General features: G+C 39.7%; 7 non-coding genes across 7 annotated transcripts; 3 read left to right on the forward strand and 4 right to left on the reverse strand.

Moving 5' to 3' along the window:
• Positions 1–776: 776 nt before the first annotated feature.
• Positions 777–848, reverse strand: trnaq-cug. The gene has a single exon. It is a non-coding gene; the product is annotated as a tRNA-Gln (tRNA).
• A 2,707-nt stretch (positions 849–3,555) lies between these two features.
• Positions 3,556–3,628, reverse strand: trnar-ucg. Its single transcript has one exon. It is a non-coding gene; the product is annotated as a tRNA-Arg (tRNA).
• An 845-nt stretch (positions 3,629–4,473) lies between these two features.
• On the forward strand, positions 4,474–4,546 carry trnak-uuu. Its single transcript has one exon. It is a non-coding gene; the product is annotated as a tRNA-Lys (tRNA).
• Positions 4,547–6,250: 1,704 nt separating this feature from the next.
• Positions 6,251–6,322, reverse strand: trnaq-cug. Its single transcript has one exon. It is a non-coding gene; the product is annotated as a tRNA-Gln (tRNA).
• A 4,497-nt stretch (positions 6,323–10,819) lies between these two features.
• trnaq-cug lies at positions 10,820–10,891 on the forward strand. Its single transcript has one exon. It is a non-coding gene; the product is annotated as a tRNA-Gln (tRNA).
• Positions 10,892–17,457: 6,566 nt separating this feature from the next.
• Positions 17,458–17,539, forward strand: trnas-aga. Its single transcript has one exon. It is a non-coding gene; the product is annotated as a tRNA-Ser (tRNA).
• A 967-nt stretch (positions 17,540–18,506) lies between these two features.
• LOC121310348 lies at positions 18,507–18,720 on the reverse strand. Its single transcript, XR_005948782.1, has one exon. It is a non-coding gene; the product is annotated as a small nucleolar RNA U3 (small nucleolar RNA).
• Positions 18,721–20,641: the final 1,921 nt, after the last annotated feature.

Consider the following 20,641-nt stretch of genomic DNA (forward strand, 5'->3'; position numbering starts at 1 on the left):
AGAGACCTGAATTCGGACAAGGGCGCTGGAACAAGGGGTGCTGGCTTTGCATGGCTTCCATTATATACAAGGGTGAAAATGTTGTTCAAAGGTTTTCAGCACCCCCACTTTAAAAATTGTTCCGGGGCCACTGAACTCGGATTGCTGGATTTAGAGTCCAGAGTCCTAATCATTACATCATGGAAACGCAGTGAAGATGTAGCAGGTGGATGGGTTGTCAGCTATCAAATGCCCTACGATGACAGAAAGGCAGCAAGCCCATTTGATTGCAGACAACCGCTCAACAGCATGCATATCTACAGTTTGAAGTGATGCTTTTAATGCTTAGGTATACTGAGGTCTGGCGAAATGAACTATCATTACCCAAACTCACTCCATAGAACACTTGTCACGTTGAAATCATAAGAAAAATATTATTTGGAAAATATATGTATTGCATATTTATATTTAATTAGCAGAGGTACTGTTTATATTAAATATAAACATTTGTAAACAAACCAACTAGGTTGCAATCTTTATATGGGAAAATGAATACTAGTAATACTGCGCTTCGTTACCATGACTTTCAAACAGGACATCAAAGGCACTATTAACTTTTAATTGAATGCAGTGGGGCCACAGAAAGGGATTAGACATATGTACATCATATTAACGAAGGGTAATGGAGTGGTTTTCATCGGACCAATAAACGGCAATAAAGTAACTTCCCTAATAGGGAATCACCCTCTGTCCAGGAGGTAAAAGCACCGAATTTTAACCTCCAAGAACACCAGTTCAGGTCCCACCGAGATTTGAACTCGGATCGCTGGATTCAGAGTCCAGAGTGCTAACCATTACACCATGGAACCGCGGTTAAGCGCGTTGAGATGGGTGGATTGTCAGCTGTCAAATGACCCTCGCTGACGAACACGACAAGGCGCTACGCTCATCTGCAGAAAGCCGTTAAACAGCATGCATTTCACCAGTTTGAATTTAAAATGCGATGTTTTTATTTCTTATTTCATATTGGAAACTGCTGGCAGGTCTGGCGAACTGAACTATTATTACCCAACCGCACTCCATAGAACACTTGTCACGTACAAATAATAGGAAAAAATTATTTGAAAATATATGTATTGCATATTTTTTATTGAATTAACAGAGGTACTGTTTATATTATTTATAAACATTTTTATATTAAATATTAACATTTGTAAACAAACCAATTACGTTGCAATCTTTATAAGGGAAAATGAATACTAGTAATACTGCGCTACCATACCAAGGCTTTCAATCAGGGCGTCAGAGGCACTAGCAAACACATTACATTTTACTACAGCAGTCGCAAAAGAACGCATTCGGACACAAATAAATACTTCTTGCTTTCGAAGCGACAAAGTCTGCAATTATAGTTGAATAATCAGTTTTTGGTCGGCAAATATGGTGCAAATGCAAGTACATAATTGGTCAGGATACAGATCCAGAGCATTCCCCTTGAAGATGTAGTTGAGTCTCGCAAGAGGAGATGAAGGATACATGTCTTAAAAAAAAAACCTGTCTTTTTTTTTTTTTTTTGTTTTTTAAAAGAACAGGGTCAAGCCTAGTTCAGTCATTATACAAATGGCACCCTCAAATGCCTTGGGTATTAGTGCATGTTTGGATAGGCTGAGTGTCTTAGAGGGAATCACCAAAGAAATAAAGTGATATTATAAATTCTAGGAGCAACTGTTAAACTAAATTTTTTTTTTTTTTTTTTTTTTTATAATCTGTAAAGGTTCAGTGCTAATTGATACGGTTTATAGCTCATAGTAGTTAAAAAATCAGCCTTTTAATCTGAGGGTGAATTGTTCAAGTCCCTGTTAGGGCGGTGAGTGTTGTCTTAAAATAATAGTTATTGGGCTAAACGCAATGTTATATTTTCTATATCCATTGTTGTTGTGCTCAAATTAATTTACCAAACACTGTGTGGCGATGCTACTGCTAAAAAGTGTACTGTCAAATATTTTCTTTTCAAACACCATGCCCATTGAAAACAAGTTATATAACAAGCTTCGGGCTTTAATACTGCCCTATTTCTTCGCACCATTCCAAAATTAATTGGGGAAAAGTTTTGCAAATAAAAGAAACATTCAAATAAGCATTAGTCTTTAATATAAAATTTCCAACCTTTGACATTCGAACTGCATTTTAATTCATCTGACCCATTGAAATATGAACAAGCTGTCAAGGTATAACCGTGGTTCTTTGGAACTGCCGCATTGAAACGGGGACCTCTTCATTTCCATAAAAACTCTAGATTTAGCTGGCCAGTTAAACATTTAGCTAAAGCTGCAAGTCTTGATAAGCGATTTTTGATTTAAGGTTTATGGAGTTAATGGTTTAGCACAGATTTGAATATATTTAGAAATTTGTTTAAACCACACGCGCACTGGCAGATAATCGCGCAGCTTAGGACAGGTTTGACGGCTTCAACACCCGCTCTGTGAACAAATCCTGAGCACGCCGCAGACAAGTCAGTCTGTGCCAGAGGTCTCTCAAAAGGAACGGATAGGGATCACGGCTTTAGTACTGCCCTATTACAACGCACCATTCCAAAATTAAGTGAGGGTAAGTTTTTCAAATAATGCAAAATTGAATTACGCACTTAAACTTCATGAAACTATTTGACTTAAACATGGGAACTGCATTTTATCAAATATGAATGTTAGACATTGAAATATGGAATTAAAACTGACTCATTAGCAGAATGATGAAGCAACATGAGGTTAAAAGAAACACAGACCTGAATTCGGACAAGGGCGCTGGAACAAGGGGTGCTGGCTTTGCATGGCTTCCATTATATACAAGGGTGAAAATGTTGTTCAAAGGTTTTCAGCACCCCCACTTTAAAAATTGTTCCGGGGCCACTGATCCTCGGATTGCTGGATTTAGAGTCCAGAGTCCTTTTCATTACATCATGGAAACGCAGTGAAGAACAAGCAGGTGGATGGGTTGTCAGCTATCAAATGCCCTAGTTTTGACAGAAAGTACATGCAAGCCCATTTGATTGCAGACAACCGCTCAACAGCATGCATATCTAAAGTTTGAAGTGATGCTAAAATGCTTAGGTATACTGAGGTCTGGCGAAATGAACTATCATTACCCAAACTCACTCCCATGTATTCTTGTGGGTTGAAAAACCTATATAACTCCTACGTAAAATACTGTTTATATAAACAAACCAACTAGTTTGCAACAACAGACCGCCACACTCATCACAGACAGGGTGAGGTGGTCCATCTTCTGCAAACCAAAACACAATTGAGCTGAATGGGAAAACTCAGTTTAATACTGCTGGTTCGTTACCATGACTTTCAATCTATATTCATCAAAAGCACTAATAAATTATAATTGAATGCACATGGGCCACATGATTGGGATTAGGGATATGTACACTATGTTTTAGAAGGGTAATGGAGTGATTTGTTCATCGTGCCAATAAACGACAATAAAGTAACTTCCCTAATAGGGAATTGGCCTCTTGTCCAGGAGGTAAAAGCATACCGACATTATTAAAGTGTTAACGAACACCAGTTCAGGTCCCACTGAGATTTGAACTCGGATCAGCTGGATTCGAAGTCCAGAGTGCTAACCATTACACCATGGAACCGCGGTTAAACCGTTGAGATGGGATCATTGTCAGCTGTCAAATGACCCTGCTGACGAACACGACAAGGTGCTATATTAGTCATCTGGATAAGCCGTTAAATTGTGGAAACTGCTGGCAGGTCTGGCGAACTGAACTATCATTACCCAACCTCACTCCATAGAACACTTGTCACGTTGAAATAATGAGAAAAATATTATTTGAAAATATATGTATTGCATATTTGTATTTAATTAACAGCGGTACTCTTTATATTAAATATAAACATTTGTGAACAAGCTAACTTCGTTGCAATCTTTAAAAGTGAAAATGAATACTAGTAATACTGCGCTACGATGCCATGACTTTCAAACAGGGCATCAACGGCACCGTTAAACACATTGCATTTTACTACAGCAATCGCAAAAGAACGCATTCGGACAGAAATAAACCTTTCTTGCTTTGGCAGCGACAAACTCTGCAATTATAATTGAATAATCAGTTTTTTGTTAGCAAATATGGTGCAGACGCAAGTACATAATTGGTTAGGATACAGATCCAGAGCATTCCCCTTGAAGATGTAGTTGAGTCTCGCAAGAGGCGATGAGGATACATGGCTGAAAACGCATTTGCTTCCAGTTTTTTTTTTTTTTTTTTTTTTTTTTTTTTTTTAATACTAACTGAGCCACGACAACAAATGGCACCCTTGCTGCCTTGGGTCCTATGCAATTGCATAGGCTGCGTGTGCATAAAACCGCTACTGTCTATATTGTAATTGTTTAAGTACTAGTAATACGATCTCCAGATTGTCTGACCATGTAACACTGAGTTTTTTAAATCTGTTTTTTAATCTGCTCAGTGCTTCACGAGCCCGGATAGCTCAGTCGGTAGAGCATCAGACTTTTAATCTGAGGGTGAAGGGTTCAAGTCCCTGTTAGGGCGGTGAGTGTTGTTTTAAAATAATAGTTATTGGGCTAAACACAATGTGTATATTGTCTATATCCATTGTTGTTTGTTCAAATTAATTTACCAAACACTGTGTGGCGTTGCTACTGCTAAAAAGTGTAGTCAAATATTTTCTTTTCAAACACCATGCCCAGTCCAAAACAAGTTATATAACAAGCTTACGGCTTTACTACTGCCCTATTACAATGCACCATTCCAAAATTAAGTGGGGAAAAGTTTTGCAAATGAAACAAACATTCAAATAAGCATTAGTCTTTATCAAACAATTTCCAACCTTTGACATTCGAACTGCATTTTATTTCATCTGACCCATTGAAATATGAACAAGCTGTCAAGGTTGAACCGACGAAAACGGAACTGCCGCGAAACGGGCGGAGTTCATTTCCATAAAAAAATTCAGATTTAGCTGGCCAGTTAAACATTTAGCTAAATGTTAAATCTTGATAAGAGATTTTTGATTTAGTTAAAATTTAGTTAAATGTTGAGAAGAGATTTTTGATTTAGTTAAATATTTAGTTAATATTTGTTTAAACCACTCGCGCACTGGCAGATAATCGCGCAGCTTAGGACAGGTTTGACGGCTTCAACACCCGCTCTGTGAACAAATCCTGAGCACGCCGCAGACAAGTCAGTCTGTGCCAGAGGTCTCTCAAAAGGAACGGATAGGGATCACGGCTTTAGTACTGCCCTATTACAACGCACCATTCCAAAATTAAGTGAGGGGAAGTTTTTCAAATGAAGCAAACATTGAAATACGCATTAGTCTTCATGAAACAATTTCCGACCTTTGACATGGGAACTGCATTTTATCTCACCTGACAGATTGAAATATGAAATCTGGTAGTTCACTTTATTTAAAGAAAACAGTAAAACCCAGGTAACACAGAGACCTGAATTCGGACAAGGGCGCTGGAACAAGGGGTGCTGGCTTTGCATGGCTTCCATTATATACAAGGGTGAAAATGTTGTTCAAAGGTTTTCAGCACCCCCACTTTAAAAATTGTTCCGGGGCCACTGAACTCGGATTGCTGGATTTAGAGTCCAGAGTCCTAATCATTACATCATGGAAACGCAGTGAAGATGTAGCAGGACGCAGTGAAGATTTGGCAGGTGGATGGGTTGTCAGCTATCAAATGCCCTACGATGACAGAAAGGCAGCAAGCCCATTTGATTGCAGACAACCGCTCAACAGCATGCATATCTACAGTTTGAAGTGATGCTTTTAATGCTTAGGTATACTGAGGTCTGGCGAAATGAACTATCATTACCCAAACTCACTCCATAGAACACTTGTCACGTTGAAATAATAAGAAAAATATTATTGGAAAATATATGTATTGCATATTTATATTTAATTAGCAGAGGTACTGTTTATATTAAATATAAACATTTGTAAACAAACCAACTAGGTTGCAATCTTTATATGGGAAAATGAATACTAGTAATACTGCGCTTCGTTACCATGACTTTCAAACAGGACATCAAAGGCACTATTAACTTTTAATTGAATGCAGTCGGGCCACAGAAAGGGATTAGACATATGTACATCATATTAACGAAGGGTAATGGAGTGGTTTTCATCGGACCAATAAACGGCAATAAAGTAACTTCCCTAATAGGGAATCACCCTCTGTCCAGGAGGTAAAAGCACCGAATTTTAACCTCCAAGAACACCAGTTCAGGTCCCACCGAGATTTGAACTCGGATCGCTGGATTCAGAGTCCAGAGTGCTAACCATTACACCATGGAACCGCGGTTAAGCGCGTTGAGATGGGTGGATTGTCAGCTGTCAAATGACCCTCGCTGACGAACACGACAAGGCGCTACGCTCATCTGCAGAAAGCCGTTAAACAGCATGCATTTCACCAGTTTGAATTTAAAATGCGATGTTTTTATTTCTTATTTCATATTGGAAACTGCTGGCAGGTCTGGCGAACTGAACTATTATTACCCAACCGCACTCCATAGAACACTTGTCACGTACAAATAATAGGAAAAAATATTATTTGAAAATATATGTATTGCATATTTTTATTGAATTAACAGAGGTACTGTTTATATTAAATATTAACATTTGTAAACAAACCAATTACGTTGCAATCTTTATAAGGGAAAATGAATACTAGTAATACTGCGCTACCATACCAAGGCTTTCAATCAGGGCGTCAGAGGCACTAGCAAACACATTACATTTTACTACAGCAGTCGCAAAAGAACGCATTCGGACACAAATAAATACTTCTTGCTTTCGAAGCGACAAAGTCTGCAATTATAGTTGAATAATCAGTTTTTGGTCGGCAAATATGGTGCAGATGCAAGTACATAATTGGTCAGGATACAGATCCAGAGCATTCCCCTTGTAGATGTAGTTGAGCCTTGCAAGACCTGAAGACGATACATGGCTCAAAACGCATTTGTTTTTTTTTTTTTTTTTTTTTTTTTTTTTTTTTTTTTTTTTTAATACTACCTGTGCCAACAGGGGCACCTTTGCTGCCTGCATGGGCTGCTTGTGCCTAAAACCGCTACTGTCTATATAAGGGCTTCCCAAACTCGATCCTGGGGACACCATGTGGCTTCTGGTTTTCATTCCAACAGAGCTCTGAGTTACTTAACTAGACCCTTAATTGAACTGATAATTTGCTTAATTAGACCTTTTTACTTGTTTTCAGCTCTTGAACAGTCGCATATTTCGAGTTAGCTGTAACATTTGATAACTAACTTGAAATGCAACTGTTTAAGAGCTGAAATCAAGTAAAAGGGTCTAATTAAGCAAATTATTAGTTCATTTAAGGGTTTGGTTAAGTAACAGTGAGCTCTGTTGGAATGAAAACCAGAAGCCACAGGGGGTCCCCATGATTGAGATTGAGAAGCCCTGGTCTACATTCTAATTTTTCCAAGCACTATTAATACAATCTCGCTCAGTTTGGAAATCTAGAAAGTGATTGTAGCTTAGCGAGCCTGGATAGCTCATTCGGTAAAACATCAGGGTTTTGATCAGAGGTTCCAGGGTTCAAGTTCGTGCGGTGAGGTTTTTTAAATGACTTTTAAAAATTGTTATCGAGCTAAACATTATGTTGTTTTGTGTATACTGCCTATAACCATTGTTGCTTGTTCAAATTAATTTACCAAACACTGTGTGGCGTTGCTGCTCTTAAAAAAAAAAAATGTTGTTGAATATTTTCTTTTCAAACAACACCAAGCCTACTCCAAAACAAGTTATATAACAAGCTTATGGACATATATCAATTACAGGAATGCCGTTGCTGTCAAGGTTGAACCGACGAAAACGGACCTGCCCCCAGGCTAATCGGGAAATACAGACAGTTCAGTATTACAACAGCCAATCAAATCGCGTGAAAGCACGAAGCGGGCGGACCTCATTTTCATACTAGCTGTCCTGAGGAATATTTAGCTAAATGTTAAATCTTGTTAAGTGATTTAAGATTTAGGTAAATGTTCAGCTAAATGTTGAATCGTGTTAAGACATTTAAGATTTAGTTAGATATTTTGCTAAATGTTGAATCTTGTAACTAGATTTATATATTAGATCTGAATGTACACATTTAAAAATATATATTTATTTATTTTCACAACTTTTATAAATCTGGGGAAAAAATACAAGATGAAAGTTGACCCCCCCCCCCCCCCCCCCCCCCCCCCCCCCCCCCCCCCCCCCCCCCCCCCCCCCCCCCCCAAAAAAAAAAAAAAAAAAAAAAAAAAAAAAAAAAAACAAGATTTGAGCTAAATCAAAAAAAAAAAAAAAAAAAAATTAAAATTTTTTTTTTTTTTTTTTTTTTTTTTTTTTTTTTACACCACACCCCATAAAATAATAAACCTTTGCTTAAAAACTAAACAATTTGCATCTTTTTAAGTGAAGATACTCTTTCAAATGCAAATTCCTCCATTTAACCTTCATCAGGAAACGTCGGAAAACTGATGTTACTGTTATCTTGGGGTCCTACCGGACCCCAGAAATAAAACAACATATAAGTAACAAGTGGAGTAAATGAATGACTGAAATTGTGTGTATGAACACTAGTTTGCTTTTCCTTTACCTGTCGCCATCGTTTGATGTAATGTATTTTTTATGCTATGCCAAAGGGATAAGACGCCCAATGCACAGCTGTCTCCTAGCAAGTGAAAGCACCACTATATTCTGGACGATGTATGGCAACATCTGGGACAGGCCACCAACCTCTTAGGATCTACAGGTGGTCTGATTGTCTTTACCAGTACAACTTCACACTAGAGTTCAAGCCTGCTCGACTCAATCAAGTGGCAGATCATCTTTGTAGAGCTGTAGCAGATCCAACACCAATGGGAGAAAATCCAGAGGAAGTGAAACTAGTGATGATGCTCCAGAATGCTAGCTGCCATTGTGACTCCACAAGACTTGGAACGAGAATCCAGGTTGGACCCAGTTCTGCAAGAACTATGTCAATACATACAGACAGGCTGGCCTCGGCAGGTCCCAGAACACCTAAAACTATTTCACTGGGTACAAGAAGAACTGACATGTTGGGGTGATGCATGCTTGGGGACAATCATCCTGAACTCCCTTTGCTAAGAGTCCTGCAACTGGCTAATGAGGGACATCCTGGAATTGTTTGCATGAAGCAGAATTGCCGAGAACTGGTGTGGCGGCCGGGGATTGACTCACAGATCGAGTCATTAGTTAAGACATGTCAAGCATGTTTATTGAGTGGCAAAACAGTGCACCTCAAGCTGCACCCTTACAGCCAGTAGTTTGGCCATCAGGGCCTTGGCAAAAGCTAAAGATTGACATATGTGGAGAGATCCACTCAGCACCGTTTCATCAACATTTTCTTCTGGTGGTTTACGACCTACATTGCAAATGGCCGGAAGTGATTGCAACGAGCGAGATAACTTCAACAGTGGTCATTAATCACCTGGATGTCTTTTTTGGAAGATGGGGCCTGCCGCAAACCATCATAACAGATAACGGACCCCAGTTTATCTCCCATGTGTTTCAGCACTATTTGAGGAGTAAAGATATTGAACATGTCACTACTTTCCATTAGTCATGCTGATGGTGGACAGAAACCTCCGGTTGCCATTGGATCAGATTTGACAGCCTCAGCAGTACCGGTTGGAGTGAGGAGGAAAGTGGTTGAGAAACAACAAGCAGCAAAGAGATATACAGAACATAATCGCCATGCACACAGGGCAGATCTGAAGGGAAGCCAGTGGGTGGGAATCAAGAGGCCACGAAGAGGTCGTAAACTGACGTCTCAATTCTCAGCTCCATTGCAAATCCTCAAAAAGCTAGGAGAAGCCACATATGAGCTACAGGATGGTGGCAGGTGGCATTTCAGTAGGCTGGTCAGGGTGGCTATGCCAGTGGGAGGAGCAGTGGAATCTCAATACGGTGCCAATACCAATAGCAGAAGAGCCCGGGAAGGGTAATGTCCTGAATAGACCTGTTCGTGTTGGACGGTCCCCACACTTTGTTACTGACTTTCCAGTTAAAGCGAACACTCTCCTGGGAAAGGCGGGGGGAGGGGAGTTATGTATGGGTTGTAGTTCATTACGACAGTTAATGTTGCATTATTGTTAAAACAAGGGATCTTGGGATAGATACCATAAAGGGGAAGGGAACGGCACTTTATTTTAGAGGGGTCGGCATGGAGAGATATGGAAGTTTTGCAGGTGCATTGGTCTCTGTGTATTGAGTGTTAATAAACAGCACAATGTTAACGTTGTATCTGAGTTGGTTTGCAGGCTTTGTCGCTTCGAAAGCAATTAATGTTTATTTCTGTCCGAATGCGTTCTTTTGCGACTGCTGTAGTAAAATGCAATGTGTTTAATAGTGCCTTTGATGCCCTGTTTGAAAGTCATGGTATCGTAGCGCAGTATTACTAGGATTCATTTTCCCTTATAAAGATTGCAACGTAGTTGGTTTGTTTACAAATGTTTATATTTAATATAAACAGTACCACTGTTAATTCAGTAAAAATATGCAATACATATATTTTCAAATAATATTTTTTCCTATTATTTGTACGTGACAAGTGTTCTATGGAGTGCGGTTGGGTAATAATAGTTCAGTTCGCCAGACCTGCCAGCAGTTGCCAGTATGAAATAAGAAATAAAAACGTCGCATTTTAAATTCAAACTGTAGAAATGCATGCTTTTCTGCAATCAGATGAGCGTAACGCATTGTCCAGGGTTCGTCAGCGTGGGGCATTTGACAGCTGACAATCCACCCACCTCGGCGCGCTAAACCGTGGTTCCATGGTGTAATGGTTAGCACTCTGGACTCTGAATCCAGTGATCCGAGTTCAAATCTCAGTGGGACCTGAACTGTTGTTCCTGGTGGTTAAAATTCAGAGCTTTTACCTCCTGGACAGGGTTTGATTCCCTGTTAGGGAAGTTTATTGGTCCGATGAAAACCACTCCATTATCCTTCGTTAATATGATGTACATATGTCTAATTCCTTTCTGTGGCCCGACTGTATTCAGTTAAAAGCGCACCCTTTCTATTATTACAGAGACTGTGCACATTGATTCGTTACCCCTTCTACTCAGTGTGCAAAAAAGGAATTTAAAATTGCTCGTTACGAGTGAGAGGACCACTATGCTCTAACAACGCCCTGTATACAACCACACAGTTAACACAAGAAGTACCGACAAAAAAGAGAAACAGAATTATCCTATGCAGCCCCTTATTCAGTGATCCAGTGCTGTGATGCGCAGCAAATCGGTAGGTGCGTTCAACTGCTTGTAACTCAAAAACGGAAAGGGCTAGGCATGCATTCTACAAAATAAACAAAAGAAGAGGACCGGGGATTCCCCCAGATGTCTAACCTGCCCAGGTACCATGATCGTAGAATAAACCACATCGTCCAGAATACAGTGGTGCTTTCATTTGCTAGGAGACAGCTGTGCATTTGGAAATATATTTTCACTTATAAAGTTGCAAATTGTTTAGTTTTTAAGCAAAGTTTTATTATTTTATGGGGTGTCGTGTAAAAAAAAGCATTAATATTTTAAGGTCTTTTTTTTTCCTGATTTAGCTCAAATCTTTTTTTTTTTGTTTTGTTTTTTTGGGGGGAAAATCAACTTTCATCTTGTATTTTTTCCCCAGATTTATAAATGTTGTGAAAATAAATAAATATATATTTTTAAATGTGTACATTCAGATCTAATATATAAATCTAGTTACAAGATTCAACATTTAGCAAAATATCTAACTAAATCGTAAATGTCTTAACAAGATTCAACATTTAGCTGAACATTTACCTAAATCTTAAATCACTTAACAAGATTTAACATTTAGCTAAATATTTAACTGGACAGCTAGTATGAAAATGAGGTCCGCCCGCTTCGTGCTTTCACGCGATTTGATTGGCTGTTGTAATGCTGAAGTGTCTGTATTTCCCGATTAGCCTGGGGGCAGGTCCGTTTTCGTCGGTTCAACCTTGACAGCAACGGCATTCCTGTAATTGATCTATGTCCATAAGCTTGTTATATAACTTGTTTTGGAGTGGCCATGGTGTTGTTTGAAAAGAAAATATTCAACAACATTTTTTAAGAGCAACAACGCCACAAAGTGTTTGGTAAATTAATTTGAACAAGCAACAATGGCTATAGGCAGTATACACATTACAACATAGTGCTTAGCCAGATAACAATTTTTAAAAGTCATTTAAAAAACTCACCACACAAACTTGAACCCTGGAACCTCTAATTAAAACCCTGATGTTCTACCGAATGAGCTATCCAGGCTCGTTAAGATGCAATCAGTTTACAGATTTCCAAACTGAGTGATATTGTATGACTAGTGCTTGAAAAATTAGACACTAGACCAGGGCTTCTCAAACTCGGTCCTGGGGACCCCCTGTGGCTTCTGGTTTTCATTCCAACAGAGCTCTCTGTTACTTAACCAAACCCTTAAATGAACTAATAATTTGCTTAATTAGACCTTTTTACTTGTTTTCAGCTCTTAAACAGTTGCATTTCAAGTTACTTATCAAATGTTACAGCTAACTCGAAATATGCGACTGTTCAAGAGCTGAAAACAAGTAAAAAGGTCTAATTAAGCAAATTATCAGTTCAATTAAGGGTCTAGTTAAGTAACTGAGAGCTCTGTTGGAATGAAAACCAGAAGCCACAGGTTGTCCCCAGGATCGAGTTTGGGAAGCCCTTATATAGACAGTAGCGGTTTTAGGCACAAGCAGCCCATGCAGTTGCATAGGGCCCAAGGCAGCAAGGGTGTCCCTGTTGGCTCAGGTAGTATTAAAAAAACCTGGAAACAAATGCGTTTTGAGCCATGTATCGTCTTCACGTCTTGCAAGGCTCAACTACATCTACAAGGGGAATACCCTGGATCTGTATCCTGACCAATTATGTACTTGCATCAGAATCATACTTGCCGACCAAAAACTGATTATTTCAAAAGCCTGGCATTGTGTACTTGTAGGGAGGCGACATGCACAACAATGTCATCCAAGTAAATTTCTACTCCAGGAATGCCAGCAAAAACTGTGGACACAGCTGAAAACAGCTTGGTGCAGAAGACAGCCCAAACGTCATACGATTGTATCGGAACACCCCCAGGTGGGTTACAAAAGCAGTCAGATCTCAGCCAGCTTCAGTCATTGGAATTTGTAGATAACCCTGCCTAAGGTCCAATTTACTGTAAACAGCTGAACCATGGAACTCAGCTGCCAGCTACTCTGTGGTTGGAAGTTTATACCGGTCTGGAATGACTGCTTTATTCACTGCCCATAGGTCCATGCAAAGACAAATGTTCCCATCTTTCTTACGTGCTATGACCAGATTTGAGATCAACGGAGAAGAGTCAGTGGGTTCAATGATGTCTTCTTTCAGTAAACACTTAAGCTCAGCATTAACTTGGTCCCTGACAGTAAGGGATAGTCTGCGCAGTGGTTGCATAATTGGTGCAACGGAATTATTCACAGTGGGGCCATGAGCAAAACCTTTAATAAGTCGCAGGCCGTGAAACATCTGAGGAAACAAGGCCTTCCAATGGCACACTGACATGCTGAATTTCAATGTCCCCAGTGTCCCGTACACAAAATTTAAGTGCTTGAAACAGGTCAAGGCCCATTAGATTTGCTCCTTTCTCAGTCACTGTAAATTCGAAGGTTTGGTAGTTGTACACTGCCATATGAAACTGGCAAGGACATGGAGCCAAAAAAAGCAATGGTGGAAGAGCCATAGCCTGTAAGTTGTATCAAGCTGTGGCTTAAGGCTTTGTTTGCAAACCAAGTTTTATATGTAACTTTGTTAATAAGGGACACTTTGGCTCCTGTGTCCACAATCAAGGGAATTAAAACCCCATCTAGATAGCAATTACACACTTTGAAAAAGGTACTCTTATCCTGCACTGTATTAAAAAGTGTTGGATCTGAAAAGTCAGTAAGTCTCTGTGCAGCATTTGAACCAGTAGATCTGCACCAGTGAGCAAAATGATTAAACTTGCCGCAATTTCGGCACCACTTACCCTTTGTAATGCAAACCTGGCTTCCAGTTTTATGACGGGTCGACCCGCAGTTCCAACATCGTCACGAGGAGGGAGCCGCGTGGCCGTGAGAGGCTACTGCTTGTTTCGTAGTTTCACTTTCTGGCAATGTACTCTGTGGCTGTTTGGCTGAAAGTTGTTTTGCTTCTGCTACAGCTGCTTCAATCTGGCATGCTATTTCCAGTGTCCTAACCAGGGTGAGTGTGTCAAGCTCCATGAGCAAACGCTCCCTTATTTTATTGGTGGTCGTTTTTTCTATGAATTGGTCCTGTATCATTTGATTGTATAGGCATCCAGTTCCATAAGATTTGCAAAGTACTGGCGAACTGACTCCCCCTGGAGCTGTGCTCTGCGGCGAAACTTAAAACGTTCTACTAAAGTGTTGCGTCTCAGACTGAAATGCTGTGTCAGCTTAGTTGTAGCATTTTCAAAAGAAGGCGAGTCACCCAGTGTTTTGAAAATACGCTGGCCCTCTGGACCTAGACAGTGAATTAAGATCGCTCTTTTCCTGGCATCACTCACATCTTGCAAATCAGAAGCTAAGAGGTAGGTAGTAAACGACTCTAACCATTGTGTCCATGGGATTGGTGGATCACCCGGGTGAGGAAGGAAATGTTTCGGCAGGGTTACTCTGAATTCAGCCATCCTCGTCGTCAAAATGTTGTGTTTGACAAACCAACTCAGATACTACGTTAACGTTGTGCTGTTTATTAACACTCAATACACAGAGACCAAAGCGCCTGCAAAACTCCCATATCTCTCGATGACGACTCCTCTAACATACAGTCCAGTTCCCTTCCCCTTTACGGTATCTATCCCAAGTTCCCTTGTTTTCACAAGAAAGCAACATTAACTGTTGTAATGAACTACAACCATACCTAACACCCGCCCTGGAAAATCCACTTCATCAGGATCTTCTCCATCAGACGAGAGGCACACTTTGGCACCCGGAGGCGGGCAGGCTCCAGCTATGGGTTTGGCCCCTGAAAAGGACCTCTGGTCAGCCTTAGGGCTGTCAGACACGGTCGTGGGTATGCTCCAGAATGCTAGGGCGCATTCCATTAGGTCATTGTAGGCCTATAAAAGTGGAAACGTTTTCAAGATTGGTGCTGTTTTCTCCGAGGCGCTCTGTGATTGCGCCCTCCTAGGAGGGCCACTCTCCCCGAATAATGCCTTGAGATTGTACTGGAGCCTCACATGCAGACCCCGTTTGAGCCAATATACTCCATCAAATTGAAGAGCCTGTCCATGAGGGCAGCCTTTCTCTTGGCTATCACCGCCGCAGAGCGGGTTAGTGAGTTTCAGACGCTATCTGTGCATAGCTCCTGTATGCATATTTGGGATGATGGTAGCAGAGTGTCACTGCGTGCAAACCCTGCTTTTCTCCCCAAGATGGATACAGCCTTCCACGTGAATCAGTCCGTCAAACTGGTTTGCGACGGAAGAGGATAGAAAGTTGAACCTTCTCTGCCCATTTCGGATAGAACAAGAGTGCTGTGTCAGCCATGAAACTCGGCCCCTGGGACAACACCTCTCTAAGCAGCAACTGTCGCATTGGATTGCGGACACAGTCTCGACTGCATATAATAGTGCTGGCTTACCCCCACCTGGGCGGATCACCACACATTCCACATGAGGTCCTTTTCTGAGGTGCCTCCATGGCTGAAATTTGCGATGTGACTAGCTGGGTTACCTCGTATATCTTTGCCAGGTTCTACTGCCTGATTGTGATAGATCACTTATTGCCCTCTGTGGGCACTTGGGTCCTTGAAGTTGCACGCTCACTCCACTGACCTTGGTCAGGCAGGACTAAGCGTCGCTCATATGCTGCCATTATTTCTTCCCTCTCGACGGCTCAGGTACATGTTTCCCATAACGATGTTAGGTGGCCATCTTCGAATTGAAAGAGAACATTACTTACCTACCTTAAACCTGGTTCCCTGAAAGTGAAAGAGAACATGGCCACCAACCGCGAGGTTGCTTCGGTCGACATCAAGGATGTTCCTTTCCCTGTGTGACAGTTAAATACCATTGGGAGGCGAGACCGAGGATGACACTGGTGGAAGGGGGCCTATTGGCAGCTTTGATGTAGGAGCTCAGTGACACAAACAAATAGGCAGGAGTGTATCCCAAAACAAAGTCTGCTGGCCATCTTCTCTTTCAGGGAAGCATGTTTACAGTAGGTAAACTAACGTTCGATTCCCGTACTTGACTTTAGTTCTTTAAATAAACCACGGAATTTGAATTGTGCCAAACTCAATATTCTTTAACAAAATGAACCGAAACGATTTAAATTACAACCAGTAATATTTCAGATTTCCTGAGCTTTAAACATGTATGAACAATGAACACATACAATTAAAACGAAAGCTTACATAGTCGGCAGGATTCAAACCTGACACCAATGCAGAAATGGTGTACATGGCAGCATAGGCTAAATAATGAACCAAAGTCAAATGGCTTTGTTGAAACTATCAGATTTGTAAAAGGCAAGCACACGTGGGAAATGTAAATACAATATCCTTTCTGTCAACGTTCATAATAATTATTGTGTTTAATTATACAACAAAATAAAGACACTGGAAACCGAAGTAAAGTTAACTCTGCTTTGCTCTTGTAACTAACCTATAGAATTGAACTATACTAGTGCTAGAAAAAAAAAAATTATATCTTTCATTTAAAAATACATAGCTATTTAAATAATCTTTTCAAAACACCCATACACAAAAACAAAGTAGATCTTTATTTCAACTGAAAAATTGACTTGCTTCATGGCTGCTGCCACAGCACTCGAGCACGTTGTGCCTAGCGTGAGAGGACATAGCAGATAACAAGATCTACAAAATATCACATGCCAAGAAAAAAAAAAATGATAATTATGTTTATTTTTATAACGATATTTCACCACAGATGGGACTCGAACTCACAATCTCTGGCTGATGAAGCCAGTGCCTTATCCATTAGGTTCAAACAAAGCAGAGTGTTACATTGGGAAAGGGGCGTACCTGTCAGAACGTATTTTAAATTAATGCGGGAAGATTTAAGATTGTGAAGAAGTTTAAATATGCTCCGTATTTGCGCATTGGTAACCTTGCATAATTTTTTTTTTTTTTTTTTATTAATGCCACTTTCTTACAAACAGTACTCAGGGTGACGACGCAAGACCAGAGCCAATAAACCTGTTATTTTCTTGTTCTACCACTGTCATATTATATTGTACTTGTTCAGAATATGCGTGAATACTGAAACCATCTTGTTAATATGTGAACAAAGCCTGCAGTCACTTTATTGATCACCCTGTGGATTAACCGCAATTGGAATAGTTGTCATGTACTTCTTTTGACAATTATATTGTTTTCACAGATACTCACGGCAGCATGTAGTCGTGGCCGAGTGGTTAAGGCGATGGACTAGAAATCCATTGGGGTTTCCCCGCGCAGGTTCGAATCCTGCCGACTACGTAAGCTTTCGTTTTAATTGTATGTGTTCATTGTTAATACATGCTTAAAGCACAGGAAGTCTGAAATATTACTGGTTGAAATTCACATGTCTTCGGTTCTTTTTGTTAAAGAATGTTGAGTTTGGCACCATTCAAATGCTGTGGTTTATTTAAAGAAGTAAAGATAAGAATGGGAATCAAAGCCGCGACCTTGGCGTTATTAGCATCACACACTAACAAACTGAGCTATCCAGCTACATGCACACAGTTTGTTACTAAAACCCGAAATAAACAAGACCTACGGAGAATATGATTATTATAGCAAGATGATGTTCATGTTAAACTGCATTTTGATTCACATTGTCATAGTTTTTGATCGATATTACCACCTCTCCGAGCTTGAATTTTTTTTTTTTTTTTTTTTTTTTTTTCAATGCCACGGGATTTCTGATCTGAAACGGAATGTTTGGCATCTACAAAATATCTGTGTCGTGGTGAATCAATACATTCTCTCCTAATTAAACTTGTATGCTTAATGCTCAATCATAACTGTCTAGTAGTTTTACCAACATATTGTAAATTGCAAGGACAAGAAATCAAATAAATGACATGAGTTGAAGCACAGGCAATTACTTCTAAGAAACTGTACTCTTCTTACCTTGTATGGCTTGTAAAATTCTCAGTTTTAAAAGCGTTATCACAGGCGGCACAATTACAACATGGAAAAAATCCAGTAGATTTGTCCGGTACAGCAAGATCGCTGGAACATCTAAATGAGTCAGCCTTTAATAAAGACCGTCCGTGTTCATTTCGGCGTATATGACTTTGTTTATACTCAACAGCTGTTAAGTAAGGATATTGGTATCAAGCCGATCGCAATTAATGTGTTCCATGTTTACAGTAGCTTCGATAGTTTTAAGGAATCATTGAAAAAGCTGCCTTGTTTTGTCGCTGTATTTTTTTTTTATTTGGTACCTCTTAATAAAACACCCACTCAGAACATGTCCGCTTTCTCCAGCCCCCTAACGAAGACTGGAGCGGTCATCAATAACAGCGAGCAGTTGACCGAAAACAACACTCGCTGTCCCCTTCACGCTCAGAAACGAACACTCTCACTCTTCCTCGTGGACAGTGAGACCAAACACTTTAGAAACGCATTTCGCTAGCAAAGCACTACAGAAACGATCCCTGAAAGTATTGCTTTATGTGCAAGTGGCCGACCGTCTCCCTCCAACTCTGAGTGGCACGGGTAGCTGTACCGGTGACAAATAAACAGGAGCAGTTTCATATAATGCAATTACTGTAGTCCAGTGAGGTGTTACAATAACATTACAAAGTCATTCCAGACTGCAGGTTGTTAAAAGCTTCATTGGGTTCGAGTTTCTCGTATGATTTAAAAGTACGAGCCAGTTGCCTCATTTGCATTGTCTGCCTTCCTCCTTTGCAGTTCAAAGTATATCAAATGTTTGCTTAAAAGCCACTTGAATCATAAATATTTGGTTTCCATTGAAGCTATTTACACATACTGCTCTGTTGGACTCCCAGGGTGTTATCTAACAAAAAGACACTGCTACAGGCTGCCTGAAAGTGCAGCACTTGAACTGTCTCATTAAACGTTTAGCTCTAAAACGTGTACATTGGAAGTCTATTAACATCTTTAACACAGTCATCTGTGTTCCAATAGAGGTTAATCCACAGGGTGTTCAATAAAGTGACTGCAGGCTTTGTTCACATAGTAGCAAGACGGTTTCAGGATTCAGCCTATTCTGAACAAGCACAATAGAAAATGATAGTGGTGGAACAAGAAAATAACAGGTTTATTGACTTTGGTCTTGCAAAGTCACCCTGACAACTGTCTGAAAGAAAGTGCATTAATAATAATTAAAAAAGTATGCAAGGTTACCAACGCTCAAATAAGGAGCTTATTTAAACTTCTTCGCAATCTTAAATCTTCCCGCATGAATTTAAAATACGTTCTGACAGATACGCCCCTTTCCCAATGTAACACTCTGCTTTGTTTGAACCTAATGGATAAGGCACTGGCCTCATCAGCCAGAGATTTTGAGTTCGAGTCCCATCTGTGGTGAAATATCGTTATAAAAATAAACATAATTATCATGTTTTTTTTTTTTTTTTTTTTTTTTCTTGGCATGTGATATTTTGTAGATCTTGTTGTCTGCTATGTCCTCTCACGCTAGGCACAACGTGATTGAGTGCTCCGGCAGCAGCCATGAAGCAAGTTCATTTTTTCAGTTGAAATAAAGATCTACTTTGTTTTTGTGTACCTGTGTTTTTAAAAGATTAGTTAAATAGCTATGTTTTTTTTTAAAATAAAGATGTATTTATTATTGTAGTTTATGTAGTTCAATTCAATATGTCAGCTACAAGAGCACTAGTATGCAGAATTAAGCTTCTTTAGTTATGTAATACTGTTAAGCCTGTGCAAAAGTATAACAGTGCAGTACTACAAAAGAGGTTATATGAAAGCACCTAGTAAACACAGCCTTAACTTATCTTCGGTTTCCAGTGTCTTTATTTTCTTGTATAATTAAACACAATAATTATTATGACCGTTGACAGAAAGGATATTGCATTTACATTTCCCACGTGTGCTTGCCTTGTACAAATCTGATAGAGTTTCAACAAAGCCATTTGACTTTGGTTCATTATTTAGTCTATGCTGCCATCGACAGCATTTCTGCGGGTGTCATGTACTTCTTTTGACAATGGTATTGTTTTCACAGATACCCACGGCAGCATGTAGTCGTGGCTGAGTGGTTAAGGCGATGGACTAGAAATCCTGGGGTTAAATTGCGCAGGTTAAATCCTGCCGACTACGTAAGCTTTCGTTTTAATTGTATGTTGTAAATGTTAATACATGCTTAACCAGGAAGTCTGAAATTCTATTATATGCAAACTTATGGAAACTTAATTGTTAAAAAATGAAAATTACCTAATGTTTTATTTATCAGGTACTGGGAGACAGTAAATGTGTTGTTTTAGAAAAGGGAGATCGTGCCTAACTAACTTGCTGATTTTTATTGGATGCAACATTTTGGATAATTACGCATTGCGTTTATTTAATGTTAGAAGTTCCTATGACAAAGCCACACAAAAACTTTAA

Source organism: Polyodon spathula, unplaced genomic scaffold (assembly GCF_017654505.1).
Source record: "Polyodon spathula isolate WHYD16114869_AA unplaced genomic scaffold, ASM1765450v1 scaffolds_2048, whole genome shotgun sequence".
In the NCBI taxonomy this organism is placed as follows: Eukaryota; Metazoa; Chordata; class Actinopteri; order Acipenseriformes; family Polyodontidae; genus Polyodon; species Polyodon spathula.